Below are 15866 nucleotides of genomic sequence, written 5' to 3' on the forward strand. Positions count from 1 at the left end.
GGGGAATTTATTTAAAAGGTTCTAAAACCTGTACCACCACTTTCAGAGAAAGGAAGAATGGAGTTCCACAAAAATAAAACGTAAGCTTAATGGGTAAAGAACCAGCACTTATCACCTTCTGACATCTCGTCCAGAATTATGGAGACACTTCAGCACTCCTTAATTACTAAGGAATCCAGGTGGGCATGTGAAGACCTGGAAATCAACTGAGGCCTTTTTCATAGGAAGGCGGATAACAACTGTGTCCCCCAGGCAAGTGAGGTGCCAATTTGCCCTGGTGGAGATGGTTTGGGACTCCTTTTACTTCTAGACTCTTTGGCCCTTGGTTCACCACCATTTTACTTCTTGTGCTACTCCATCTTCTCTAAGGTTTTAATATAATTGGCTGGACTGTGGTCTCCAGGATTGTTCATGACTCTCAGGGCTTCTTTTATGTAGTTATGCAGGGTAGACACAGCAGCACAGATGGCCTGGTTGCCAAATTCATGGATAATCAGGCTGAAATGAGACAAGCAGCTCTGGATGTTGTTTCTAGGAATGGGGTGGGCTGGTTGTTCCCATTGGGAGTTTGGTCTTGATTGAGAAGGTCTGTGAATCCTTTACACACTTGATGTGCAGCCAGCAGCATATTCTTCCTAGCTGCCATCACATGCTGTCCTCCGAGATGAGATCTGGTTAAATACTCTGCCATGGATTTACTAGGAAATGCTGCTTTGCAGACACGGGCAAAGTCCTAGGCCAAATGAACAGCCTCACCTTCTACTTAAGATGTCAGGAGGGTGACATGAGGGGTGATATGAGTAGTTTTCTGTCCCTTGGCTGGAAGATTCAACTCATTTTGTCCAACTTCTCCTGCAAGGACTGGCCAACATTTTTACACTTGGCTTTTCTAAGAATACCTACTGGGGCCTCCCAGGTGGCGCTAGTGGTAAAGAACCTGCCTGCTAAAGCATAAGACTTAAGAGATGCGGGTTAGATCCTTTGGTGGGGAAGATCTCCTGAAGAAGGAAATGACAACCCACTCCAGTATTCTTGCTTGGAGAATCCCATGGACAGAGGAGCTTGGAGCGACAATCCATAGGGTCACAAAGAGTTGGACACGACAGAAGTGACTTCACACGCACATGTAAGAATACCTACTAGTAATGATGCATCTAAGTACTCAGGCGGGGACAGTCACTCAGGACTTCAGCAACTGTCACTATGTATTTCCATGCAGAGCTGCAGATGGACAGTCTTTCAGGGACAAGCAGAAGACCTTACTGAGATTCATCAGAGCCCCCACCAGCTCCTCCTGACAAGGAAGAGTCAAGGGGTTCTTGGTCATTGAAACAGGACCTTTGCTGAGTAATTGTCTGATCATGTGGAAATAGATGCTGGCCGTGGACATAATGCACTTGTCAACATCCTGCATCTCTTCCACCTGGGCCCCGGTTCTCAGCCAAGCCCATGGTGTCCAGGGTGTGCATCACCTTAGATATTTTTAATCAATAAAAATTCTTTAAATATGATGACAAAAGAGATTAAGAAAATAGGCCAACCCAAGGACAGAAAGAAATGAGATATCCACAATATGCATGTCAAATGAAATAATCCTAAAGTCAAAAAGGCATTATTTGGGATAAAGTAACTTGTTCAGTTCAGTTCAGTTCAGTCGCTCAGTCGTGTCCGACTCTCCGTGACCCCATGAATCACAGCACGCCAGGCCTCCCTGTCCATCACCAACTCCCGGAGTTCACTCAAATTCATGTCCACAGAGTCGGTGATGCTTGTTACATAGTATTAAAAAGGAAAAAAAATATATCTATAACCGTCATGAATTGGAATGCATCTAACAAATCTTCCAAATATATAAAGCAAAAAAAAAAAAAAAGCCAATTCTGCATAGAGAATTTTAAAACTGTTTTTAAATTAAAAAAATTCAAAAACTATTCAATTAGTGGGGAATTTTAACACACCTCATTCAGAGAGATATAGATTAAGAAGAGGAAAACTTAAGTGTATAGAAGAGTCAAACAACACAATTAACAAGCTTGAGCTAATGGATTATGTAGAACCAAACCCAACAGCTTGTGTATAGATATTTTTCTCAAACACTGGAGACTGCTTACAAAAATTGACTACATACTTAATTATAAAATATCTCTCTAAAGTATTTTTTAGAAGTCTCAGAAATGTCAAATAGGACTTTCCATGGTGGTCCAGTGGTTGAGAACCTGCCTGCCAGTGCAGGAGACAGGAGGTTTGATCTCTGGTCTAGGAAGATTCCACATGCTGCAGAGCAAATAAATCCATGTGCCACAACTACTGAGCCCACGTGCCAGAACTCCTGAAGCCTGAGCACCCTAGAGCCCATGCTTCACAACAGGATAAGCCACCACAATGAGAAGCCTATGCACCATAATGAAGGGTAGCCCCCATTCGCCACAACTAGAGAAAGACCTCAAGCAGCAAGGAAGACCCAGTGTAACCAAAAAATAAATATAATAAATAATTTAAAATGTCAAATAGTATCTCACTACCAGGCAAAAATTGATACAGCAATCATTACACTATCTTACATCATCTACCGTTTGACTTATTTAGTGTTTGTTCACACATGCATGTGTGCATACACCAAATGCACATATCTTTGGAGAACAGATGGAAAGCTTTCTGAAAAGAAAGGTTATTTTTTCCTGTTTGCTCGAGATACTGTCTCGTATAATTCACCATCCATGTGTTGCTATTTTCATTGTGTTTTTCAGCTGTTCATCAGAAGGGTAGTGTTGGAAACATTTGTTCTACATATCTATGAATGAAATTTGTGAGCTCTCAGTTTGACCTCAACCGAAAGTTTTGGTAGCAGGATGAAATAGAGGATAGAAGACAAAAATAAAAGTTCTTAAAAATAATTTTTCTTTCTTGTCAACATATTTAAACAGCCTCATTAGCTTTGTTGGAGAAGGCAATGGCACCCCATTCCAGTACTCTTGCCTGGAAAATCCCATGGATGGAGGAGCCTGGTAGGCTGCAGTCCATGGGGTCGCGAAAAGTCAGACACAACTGAACGACTTCACTTTTCACTTTCATGCATTGGAGAAGGAAATAGAAACCCCCTCCAGTGTTCTTACCTAGAGAATCCCAGGGACGGGGTAGCCTGGTGGGCTGCCGTCTATGGGGTCACACAGAGTTGGACACGACTGAAGCAACTTAGCAGCAGCAGCATTAGCTTTGTAGTCTAAGAAGAAAATAGCTGGAAAAGAGAAACTGATCCTTTATTAAATACTCTCTTGATATTACACCTGTTAACTTGATGGCCTAAGAGAACCTGAATTGGCAGAATGACAAACAAATAATGAATTGAATCTGACCTCTTTCTTTATCATAGGGATGAGTTGCTGTATTGATATGGTAGAAAGACGCTTCTGTTCCTTCTTACATCAAACTCAGAACAAAATTCTACAGTTCTGAAGCCTATAATTACCGCTTTGCACGTATGACAAGTTTAAGAATTAGGACCATGTTTTTGAAAAAGTTTCAGATGTTACAATTTTCAAACAATATTCTAAGCGTACGTGATGGGGGCTTGGGAGGAAAGATCTCGTCTATGTGACCGGAAGCTAAAGACATTCTTTAGATCTGTCCCATAACTACAGAAACTTTGGGGACCCTAACACAATTTTAGAACATCAATGCAAAGCTTGTATAATAGTATCAACCGATACACAATGTTGAGACTTGTAAACCTATTATATTGAGCTGAGTTGAGAACATAAAAAGAATGCAAACCTGTAATTATACACAAAATACATATAAAGACATGAGGCAGATTGAGTGATGCTCATTAACTTCTCCAAGACCACCTGGTTGGTGAATGACATCTCAGCATTTGATTCTAGGTGCCCCTTCTTCCAAGGCTTAAATTCTTCCTACTTCATGATTTTGCTACATGCTCCACAAGCTGTATATTCTGAGGTAGGAATTTAACTCACTTGAAGGTACATTTTTTATCAGTACCAGAATCCTTATTTACCTTGCAAAAGAAAACCAATATGGGCCAATATGATTGTATCATTTAAATCTCAGAAGCAGTTCCACTCTCCCACATTTGGAAATATGTGCAAACAATTTAATCAAATTTCAGGTAGCAAACCAAACTTAATTGAACATAAACAAACCTTACTTTTTAGTTTGCAGCAATTGAGCTCTCTAACTTCATTTACTCACTTATTTCTTCCCTTTTCAACAAGTACTTACTAGATGTCCATTGTGTGCCCAGTATCACATTCTATGTTAGAGAAGATAGAAGTTACATCTTCAATTGTCTTTTCTTGTGGAAATGCTTATAGTTCAGCTGGAGAAAAGAATACACAAATAAACACTCAAAACAACTGTAGAATGGTTCTACAATCATATATAGACAAATGAAACTGTGTGTTGTGGACTTCAGAATTCAAAGAAAGGGCGATGTCGCTATAAAATGGTATTGAGGAGGTAAGGCTTAACTAGTAAGTAGAATCACTAAGACTTGATGAAGAGTGTGATTTAGTTCAGCTTGGAGGGCAGCTTGAGTTTAGAAAATAGGAGGAACCAAAGTCAGAGTGTGGACCCAAGCCCTCTCTGACCTCCCAAACTAATACAGCTTTCCTTCTTTTGGTCCCTGATTGAGCAACAGACAGGTTCCAAATTGGGAAAGGAGTACATCAAGGCTGTATATTGTCACCCTGCTTATTTAACTTACATGCAGAGTAAATCATGAGAAATGTTGGGCTGGATGAAGCACAAGCTGGAATCAAGATTGCCAGGAGAAATATCAATAACCTCAGATACACAGATGCCACCACCCTTATGGCAGAAAGCAAAGAACTAAAGAGCCTCTTGATGAAAGTGAAAGAGGAGAGTGAAAAAGTTGGCTTAAAACTCAACATTCAGAAAACTAAGATCTGGTCCCATCACTTCATGGCAAATAGATGGGGAAACAATGGAAACAGGCTATATTGGGGGGCTCCAAAATCACTGCAGATGGTGACTGCAGCCATGACATTAAAAGACGTTTGCTCCTTGAGAGAAAAGCTATGACTAACCTAGACAGCATATGAAAAAACAGAGACGTTACTTTACCAACAAAGGTCTGTCTAGTCAAAGCTATGGTTTTTCCAGGAGTCATGTATGGATGTGAGAGTTGGACTATAAACAAAGCTGAGCGCCGAAGAATTGATGCCTTTGAACTGTGGTGTTGGAGAAGAATCTTGAGAGTCCCTTGAACTGCAAGGAGATCCAACCAGTCCATCCTAAAGGAAATCCGCCCTGAATATTCATTGGAAGGACTGATGCTGAAGCTGAAACTCCAATATTTTGTCCACCTGATGCGAAGAACCGACTCATTTGAAAAGACCCTGATGCTGGGAAAGATTGAAGGTGGGAGGAGAAGGGGACGACAGAGGATGAAATGGTTGGATGGCATCACTGACTCAATGGACATAAGTTTGAGTAAGCTCTGGGGGCTGGTGATGGGCAGGGAAGTCTGGCGTGCTGCAGTCCATGGGGTCACAAAGAATCAGACACGACTGAGCAACTGAACTGAACTAAGCATCCATCATGTTTTCTGAGCAATTACCAGACTACCTGCTTGGTTTCTAATAAGCAGGGGCATTATTAGATAAAGTGGCATTCTGATCATCTTAGCAGACCCAGGACACAGAAATTGCCAACAAATCCTTCCAAAAGAAGTACTCCACTTCGGTCTTATCTAAGCATCTCTGGCACATGGTACATTTCACATTTTTCAGTGAATGAATAAATGGTATTTGAATTTTGGTTGAAGAAGGGCTTTGTTGGGATATCATGTATTCTGATTTTACATACTTCTGTCAAGTACCTATTTTACAGTCCTACTCTGCCAAAATATCATTGCATATACTATGTGAAAATTATATATTACTGCCTCATTTTGTTTGTGATATAATTTTTAAAAAACAATGCTGTGTCCTCCTGGGCACATTTCTGGAGAAAACCATAATTTGAAAAGATACATGCATCCCATGTTCATCACAGCACTGTTTACAATAGCTGAGATACGGGAACAACCAAAATGCCCATAGATCGATGAATGGATAAATATGATATGGTACAGACACACACTGGAATACTACTCAGCCATAAAAAAGAATGAAATAATGCCATTTGCAGCTATATGGATGGACCTAGAGATTATCACTAAGTGAATATAGGCAGAGAAAGACAAACATCATATGATATTGCTTATATGTGGAATCTAAAAGAGAATACACAAATGAATTTATTTCTAAAACACAAAGTGACTCACAGATACAGAAAACAAACTTGTGGTTACCAAAGGGGAAAGTGGGGTAGAGAGAGGTATAAGTTAGTAGGCTGGGATTAACAGATACTACTATGATAACCAAGAAGGTCCTACTGTATAGCACTGGAAACTATACTCAATATTATATAATAACCTATAAGGGATAAGAATCTGAAAGTGTGTGTGTATGTATATATGTGCTGTGCTTAGTCGCTCAGTCATGTCTGACTCTTTGTGATGCCATAGACTGTAGCCTGCCAGGCTCCTCTGTCCATGGGGATTCTCCAGGCAAGAATACAAGAGTGGGTTGCCATGCCCTCCTCCAGGGGATCTTCCCAATCCAGGGACTGAACCCAGGTCTCCCGCATTGCAGCATTGCAGGCAGATTCTTTTCTGTCTGAGCCACCAGGGAAGCCTGTGTATGTATGTATGTGTGTGTGTGTGTATTGAATTGCTGTGCTGTACACCTGAAACTTACATGATATTATAAATCAACTATATGTCAATTAAAAAATTAAAACAATGGTGTGTCTTTTTCTAGGTGTTGATTGGGTGACTTTTATTTGCTTTAGTTATCCCAGGGTTTACTACTTTGCCAGATTTGGAGAATGTAATGGACATATTTATGTTCTTAGCTAACAAGACCCATAAATGGAAGCTTTAATGAAGGTTTTTATTTTTTAAAACAAATTTTAAAATTGTAATGTTCAGTATATAAATGAGAGCACCTGTGCCCTGCCAGTTACAATAACACTACTTTTCCTATTGTTTACTTCAGCCTCTTAGATAATATATGCCTGGATAAAGACAGTTCGAGAAAGCAGTCCTTGGAAATTTGGTGTAGTACTTACCTAATGGTTAATGATCCTGTAATAAATACATCAAACTGAAACATTCTTGTCAAAGCTTCTAGGTGGGGGCAAGATCATGATGGCAATATAGTTTTTTAATCTCTCCAAGTCACCTCATAGCAACTAGGATAGCAAAAGAAACAGTCCACAGGCAACATCTTCAAGCAAATCAAGTGACTGGTACGCCCATGAATTCCAGAATACGGGTGAGTGAGTCCAAACTCTGACATCAGCAGGATCCCTATGGGTTTAGTAGCTGTGCAAGTTTAATAGAGGGAGGATAAAGTGGCATTCTGATCATCTTAGCAGACCCAGGACACAGAAACTGCCAACAAATCCTTCCAAAAGAAGTATTCCACTCTGAGTGGAATGTTCAGTAGGCAAATCTGAGAACAACTGAGAAACATCTTCATAGTTTCCATTTGCAAGTAAGTCCAGAAAGAACCACAAGAACCCACTAAGGGCTGTCATAGGGTACTAAGGTAAATTAAACTGACAAGAACTTCAAAAATACACAATAACATCTCCCATCCAGAAGAACTGAGACTCTCTCTGAAAAAGAAGCTTGTTGGGAGGGGAATCTGAATTGAGCAAGCCAGAAACATTGGTGGGAGACAGAAAGTTTTCACACACTGGCCAGGAGAGGTTCTTAACTGAGCAGGTGGCTACAGAAAGGCCATGGTTTTTAACAATCCGTGGCAGGATCAGTTATGTAATTTGCAGAGCACAGTGCAAAGTGAGAAGCCAGAGCTCCTTGTTGAAAAGTGATTAAAAATTTCAAGATGGTAACAGGAGAGCATGAAACCTGGAGCAGGACCCTGTGTGGCTACACAGGCCACATACCCATGAAGCCAGTCCTACTTTGGAGCCAAAGCAGAAAGGGAATCCTCAAGCAGGGAAGCTAGAAAAGCAGCTCTGGTTTGCCTCTTCCCTATTTAGCACCCATCTCCTAAACACACATGAAAACCCATCTACTTTAAACATGACCAGTGATTATGATCAAACCTTTTCCAATGATATAATAAGGAAAAAGAGGCGAATTTCCCTGGTGGTCCAGTGGATGAGAGTTTGTCTGCCAAGGCAGGGGACAGGGGTTCGATGCCTGGTCCAGGAAATTTGCACATGCCGCAGGGACTGATCCCGCAACTCAACTACTGAGCCAGCATGCTCTTGAGCCCGTGCTCCACAGCAAAAGAAGCCATCACAATGAGAAGCCTGCACACGCAACTAGAGAGGAGCCCCACCCCGCTCCACAACTAGAGAAAGCCTGTGTGCAGAAACAAAGACCCAGTGCTGTCAAAAAAATAATAATAATGTTAAAAAAAGAAACAAAGGAAAAAAGAAGAATCAAATAACAGGCCAAAAGATAATGAAGGCACAGCAGAAAATTATGATACAAAACCTTTCAGGTAATAATACAAAATGAAGTTAAAAGAAAGTGATAAAGCTATGGAAAAGTGTTACTGAATGGAAGTTCTTGTGCCCTTCGCCCCATGAGCCCAAACAAACCAAAATGTCAGAGTTTGGAGTAGGAGACTGAGTGGTTTGTGCTCAAAAAACCCTGCAACTTCCAGAGGTTTCAGCTAAGCATTTTCAAAGGTCAGGTGACGGTGGGGCGTCCCAGGGTAGTGATCAGTTGGTGCACAATTCTCTGATTGGTTGATGGCGATCACTTAGGTGCCAGAAGGCCTGGGGGCCAGCAGCTCAGAATCCTCAACTAGTCAATTCGTTCCACTTGATGGTGGTATTAGCATCCGAAAAACTCAGGAAATATGCATCAGATACTATTACCCAGGTACTTCAGAGAGCAGCTACAGAAGAGGATGTGTGTGTGTGGCGGGGCGGGGGGTCTGTCCTAGGAAGGGCCTGTAGGGTTCTGCTCAGTTATAATTCCTCCCTTTACTTTGTACCCCTCAATCTTGAGGAGAACAGGTGTTGGACAAGAAAGGGAGTAATGTGAGAATTCCCTGGTGGTCCAGTGATTAAGAGTCTGCCTTGCAATGTAGGGGACACAGTTTCAATGCTGTGGGGGTAACTAAGCCTGTGCGCCACAACGAAAGATACTGCGTGATTCAGTGAAGATCCAGTGAAATGCTGCAACTAAGTCCTGATGCGGCCAAGTACATAAATAAAAAAATATATATCTAAAGAAAGGGAATAATATTTTGAATAGAGGTCCATTGTAAACTCAGCAGAGAAACTCGGTTTCAATCTCCAAACCTGTTTCATCCTTCCCCAAATCTTTCAGGGGATGGGGAGAGAACTCCTCTGGCTACTCCCTGCTCAAATGGGGTGTAGTACTGTCTCAACTTGGGGAATGGATGTAACCAAGCAGAACCCTATGGGGCCTTCCCCAACAGACCCCTCCCCTACATCCTCTGTTTTTAGCTCCTATCTGAAGTACCTAGATAATAGTATCTGAGGTATATTTCCTGAGTTTTTCAGATGCTAAAACCACCACCAAATGGAAGAAATTAACTGCTTGATGATCTGAGCAGTAGCCCCCAGACCTTCTGGAACCTAAGGATAGATCACCATCAACCAGAGAATTGTGCATGAGTTGATCACATACCATGGGACACCCCTCCTCACTTGGCCTTTAAAAATGTTTTGCTGAAGCCCTTTGGGGAATTTGGGGGTTTAGAGGACCAGTCACTTGTCCTCCTAGTATTGGCGCCTTTACAATAAATGCTCCTTTTTTCTTCACCACAACCTGGTATCAATAGATTGGCTTCACTGCATGGGGGGTGAGTGGACCCAAGTTTGGTGCGGTAACATGGAGACAGAATTGGAAACATTTCCGAGTTTCAGGTCCTAGATCCAAGTCTTGTATAATTAAAATCTCAGTCTCTTAGTCCACACTTTTGGAGTCAGCCGACCCAATTAGAAGTAGCTGGAGGAGGGACAACTGAAACTTAATAGACAAGTGTTGGGCTGCATCCCACAGGCCTACAAATCCTGTACTTGCCCACTTTTAAGACTGAAGAAAGGGCCTGGAGACAGCACCAGAGACATCAGGGGGTTAATGGGTGGGGGAGCTCACACGTCTGAGGCAAGATCCTGGAGCAACACCCCACCATGTGAAGCAGATGGTCGGCAGGGCATGGTGGCAGTTTTTGCTCCCAGGGGCAAGGGTAAATTACCAGTTATAGGGTAATTGACTTCAGGTGGGTTCATCGGTTACCAGGAAAACCAGTATAAGAACAGTCAGTAGTTGGGATCTGGGACAGGTATGTAGGAACGTCAGTCATGTGGGTCTAGTATAGGTGAAGCAGGCACTGGTTCTGCAGGGGGTGTACAGAGAGCAAAACAGCAGCCATTTTGAGTAGCCTGACCTTACACCAAGATAGATGTCATTTCCTGAAGACTTCAGGAGACTAAGTCTGAAAACCAGTCTGGACCTGGCAGTTTGGGGGAGACTTGCAGCCAGGAAGCCAGTTGTCTACTTTTATCTAAGCTGATTTTAACTTCTGATGTGGTATTAACATATACATAACAGGAGCTGATGGTCACTACATGTCTCCTTTTTTCTGCTAACATCTGATCCGAAGCAATTTTATTGTCTAAAAATTTAAGAGTTACAAGAGAAGACCTTGAAGTTATAAGCTTGCAGCTGCCATCTGCCATCAGACACTGCTTTAAGAATGGCTGGTGGGGTCCTAAGTATGACACAACTCAGAAAATTCGAGTTCTCAACAATACAGGAACGTGCCAGAAATCATGTCAGTAATGGCGACCTAGTTTTACCTTGGATATCTGAACCACAGCTACTCCATTTTGATTTTCAAATGCATTCCCCATCTCAAGACCCAAAAGCAGATGTACAGTGCATGTTCAAAAGGCTATAAAACAGGCTACTTTGATCGGTAAAGTTTAAGTTAAACCAGGTATAAGCCAGAATTACTTCCCCACACCTCAAAATGTGTGGATTTTTCCATCATTTTCCCTTTTGATTGCAAGTCCCCGAAGGGTTTCAGCAAAACATTTTTAAAGGCAAGGTGCTCACAATCATTAAGTAGTTAATTTCTTCCATTTGGTGGTAGTTTTAGCAGCTGAAAAATCAGGGAATAAGCATCAGATACTAATGAATAAGGCTGCCAAGGTGACTCAGTGGTAAAGAATACCCCTGTCAACGCAGAGCCATGGGTTGGATCCAATCCCTGGGTTGGGAAGATCCCCTGGGGGAGGAAATGGCAGCCCACTCCAGTATTCTTGCCTGGAAAATCCCATGGACAGAGGAGCCTGGTAGAATATAGTCCATGGGGTCGAAAAAGAGTTGGACATGACTTAGTGACTAAACAACACAACAATAACTAATGTATTATCTGGGTACTTCAAAGAGGAGCTAAAGCAGAGGATATAGGGGATATAGGACCCCCACAGAGTCCTGCTCAGTTACAAAAGCAGTGTAAATCAGAAATGACAAAGCTCTGAAATGCTATGGCTAACCAAAAGGAGGGTCTGAAAAGAGCTTTCAGGACTTAGGGGTGAATGAGCAGATAAAGAAAAAATAAATTTCAGAAACAAAGACTCAAAGTAACACAAGAGTAAATAGACTCCATGTGAAGTACAGTAAGAGAAATAGGGGATAAGAAAAGAAAATGAAACAAATGAAATCCTTCTGTGAAAAGCAAATTTCACACCCTCTAACCACTTGAATTCTACTTGACAAAAAACATGAAGTTTGTTTTTTCTCCTTTATTTGTTGAAGTTTGATTAATCTTACCCAAAGAGGTTACAGTTAAATAATTATTTTAAAAATCCAGTTTCAAGGAGATATTCCAGCAACCAATTCTGCATCCATATTCTTTGTAATTCATTAGATAATTTGAAAACATTAACAAAAACATTTTTAATCTGCTTTTCAAAGGGAACATCTGTGTGTTATTGTTTGTGACAGTAGCTTTGTTACAGCAAGTGAAACATCTGGAGAGACTTGATTACTTGTTGACAGAAACTCCAATGCAAAATGTAGGTAAATGGCGGTATATTCTCACTGGCTCAAATAAATAAGCCCAGCCAATGGGATTGTCCTAAGCTAATACATTTTGAAACATAGGAGTACTTGGGATCTTTATCTCTGAGCCATTTCTTGTAGTGGGTCTAGATCTGTGGCCAACATTGGTTCGGACCCAATTTAAAAGAATTAGAATTAAGACCTTTTAGCTTGTGACTTTTATTCTGGATGTTAGGAGTGGCTTGTTCAGTCTTTTTAGCTTAACTCCCTGCTAGAAACAAAGAAAATCCAAGTCTTAACAATCCAGGTTGTTTGAACCCATGTTAATGGAATTTTTTAGTCTTTCTTTTTAATACTGATTTTTAATTCACTTGATTATTAGAATAGGTTGGGTAGTATTCTCCTTTGCCAATGAACAGCTCAGGGGTTCAGAGATAAACAGATGAACAAGTGGCCTCTAAGACCCCAACAGGTAATTTATTGACCATTCTAACTTGATTACAGCTTAACTGGGTTGTAAGGTGCCTAGCAGCGTGTGAAGTCTGGGCTAAGACCTCAGTAAAATTGAATCTAAGTGTAGAATAACACTGCTGATTATCAGCACAAAGGCCATCTCCTCCTCCTTTCTTGATGGCAGAGAACCTCTCATCCCAGAGACTGAAAATGCCAGCTTCTCACTTTCCAGCCTCCCTTGCAGCTAAGACAGGGACATGTGACTCAATTCTGGCCAATGATAACTGAAGAAGGGGGCTTCTGGGGAAGACTTCCTCCCTAATAAGAAATACTTCATGAGTAGAAACATCTCTTTTCTTTAGTTGGGCGTTATTATGTTTGCACGCAATGCTTGGGACCATGACAGCCACTTTGCAACCATGACAGGACATGCCTAGGTACCCTGAGGGGGACAGAGCAGAAAGATGGAGGAAGTCTGTATTCTTGGTGCCATTGTAGAGCCACTGAACTGACTCTGATCCCACCCACTTCTGGATTTTTTGTGTGTATTAAATAAGTCAAAGCTATAGTTCTTCAGGAAGCAACTGTTAGAACTGGACATGGAACAACAGACTGGTTCCAAATAGGAAAAGGTGTACGTCAAGGTTGTATATTGTCACCTTGCTTATTTAACTTATATGCAGAGTACATCATGAGGAACGCTGGGCTGGAAGAAGCACAAGCTGGAATCAAGATTGCCAGAAGAAATATCAATAACCTCAGATATGCAGATGACACTACCCTTATGGCAGAAAGTGAAGAGGAACTCAAAAGCCTCTTGATGAAAGTGAAAGAGGAGAGTGAAAAGGTTGGCTTGAAGCTCAACATTCAGAAAACAAAGATCATGGCATCTGGTCCCATCACTCCATGGGAAATAGATGGAAAAACAGTGGAAACAGTGTCAGACTTTGTTTTTTTGGGCTCCAAAATCACTGCAGATGCTGATTGCAGCCAGGAAATTAAAAGATGCTTGCTCCTTGGAAGGAAAGTTATGACCAACCTTGATAGTATATTAAAAAGCAGAGACATTACTTTGCCAACCAAGGTCCATCTAGTCAAGGCAATGGTTTTTCCCGTGGTCATGTATGGATGTGAGAGTTGGACTGTGAAGAAAGCTGATCGCCGAAGAATCGATGCTTTTGAACTGTGGTGTTGGAGAAGACTCTTGAGAGTCCCTTATACTGCAAGGAGATCCAACCAGTCCATTCTAAAGGAGATCAATCCTGGATGTTCATTGGAGGGACTGATGCTAAAGCTGAAACTCCAATACTTTGGCCACCTCATGCGACGAGTTGACTCACTGGAAAAGACTCTGATGCTGGGAAAGGTTGGGGGCGGGAGGAGAAGGGGACGACGGAGAATGAGATGGCTGGATGGCATCACCAACTCTGTGGACATGAGTTTGAGTGTACTCCGGGAGTTTGTGATGGACAGGGAGGCCTGGCGTGCTGTGATTCATGGGGTCGCGGAGAGTCGGACACGACTGAGCGACTGAACTGAACTGAACTGTTAGTTCTTCCAGTAGTCATGTATGGATGTGAGAGTTGAACTATAAAGAAAGCTGAGCACCCAAGAATTGATGCTTTTGAACTGTGATGTTGGAGAAGACTCTTGAGAGTCCCTTGGACTGCATGGAGATTCAAACAGTCCACCCTAAAGAAATCAGTCCTGAATATTCATTGGAAGGACTGATGTTGAAGCTAAAACTCCAATACTTTGGCCACCTGATGCGAAGAACTGACTCATTTGAAAAGACCCTGATGCTGGGAAAGATTGAAGGTGGGAGGAGAAGGGGACGACAGAGGATGAGATGGTTGGATGGCATCACCGACTCAATGGACATAAGTTTGAGTAAGCTCTGGGGGCTGGTGATGGGCAGGGAAGTCTGGCATGCTGCAGTCCATGGGGTCACAAAGAGTCAGACGTGACTGAGCAACTGAACTGAACTAAGCATCCATCACGTTTTCTGAGCACTTACCAGACTACCTGCTTGGTTTCTAATAAGCAGGGGCTCGGTCTTCTTATCTAAGCATCTCTGGCACATGGTACATTTCACATTTTTCAGTGAATGAATAAATGGTATTTGAATTTTGGTTGAAGAAGGGCTTTGTTGGTATATCATGTATTCTGATTTTAAATACTTCTGTCAAGTACCTATTTTACAGTCCTACTCTGCCAAAATATCATTGCATATACTAAGTGAAAATTATATATTACTGCCTCATTTTGTTTGTGATATAATTTTTAAAAAACAATGCTGTGTCCTCCTGGGCACATTTCTGGAGAAAACCATAATTTGAAAAGATACATGCACCCCATGTTCATCAGAGCACTGTTTACAATAGCCGAGATACGGGAACAACCAAAATGCCCATAGATGGATGAATGGATAAATATGATATGGTACACATACATACTGGAATACTACTCAGCCATAAAAAAGAATGAAATAATGCCATTTGCAGCTATATGGATGGACCTAGAGATTAAGGTCTCTGAGCGGCTGAACTGAACTGAACTGATTAAATAAGAAGTATGCTAGTGGTGAAGCAATTTTAGTTGGGTATATAATTATCTACAGCCAAAAGCTTAACTAATACATATTAAAGGAGCTCTCTCCTTTCCAAGTATCTCAATAGAACCTAACCCAGTTTTACTTTAATGTGCTGGACAAAATGTACAGAAGTTGCCACTGGAGGGAACAGGCCCTTTCCAAACCCCCACCCATTTCCACACTGACCACTATGTGTCCTCAAGTCTTCTTCATCCACAAAATTGAGATGGTTCCTGTTTCTCAACTCATTGTTTATGACTGGTAACTTAACTGATTTGTGCCCCCTCAATTAAAGGCATAGAAAAGACTTTTTTAAATGGTAGTTTTCCATATGACCTCTGCACATGCTGTGTTGTAATTTATGGATGTGCTAACAGGGGAAAGGACAAAGTGATCTGTAATTCACTGGCAGAGCCCTGAGAGGCTGTATAATGTCCGTCCCTCCCCATCATCACACGAGTAATAACCATCAAGCCCATTGGTGGACACAGAGGGACTTACTTGCTTGTGAGCTTGTATCCTGCTTTGGATCTAAGCCCCCTGCCCAGTAGCCTTTGGTGATGACATCCCGAAGAAATCAGCACAGTGTCTCACTGAATCCAGCCCAGATCGAAAAGTAATGAACAATTACAGGATACCAAATTAATATTTAATGAAGATGTAAATTATTAGAGTCAATACTGAATTGCTCAGTGAAATCTATTCCAG

At 41.6% G+C, this 15866-nt stretch overlaps 1 pseudogene; it reads right to left on the reverse strand.

The window, feature by feature from the left end:
* Positions 1 to 338: 338 nt before the first annotated feature.
* LOC129563856 (transcription factor AP-2 gamma pseudogene) lies at positions 339 to 14648 on the reverse strand (annotated as a pseudogene).
* Between the last annotated feature and the right edge of the window lie 1218 nt (positions 14649 to 15866).

The sequence above is a fragment of the Moschus berezovskii genome, chromosome X, assembly GCF_049115385.1.
Source record: "Moschus berezovskii isolate FMDL1 chromosome X, NW_MosBer_1.0, whole genome shotgun sequence".
Taxonomy (NCBI): domain Eukaryota; kingdom Metazoa; phylum Chordata; class Mammalia; order Artiodactyla; family Moschidae; genus Moschus; species Moschus berezovskii.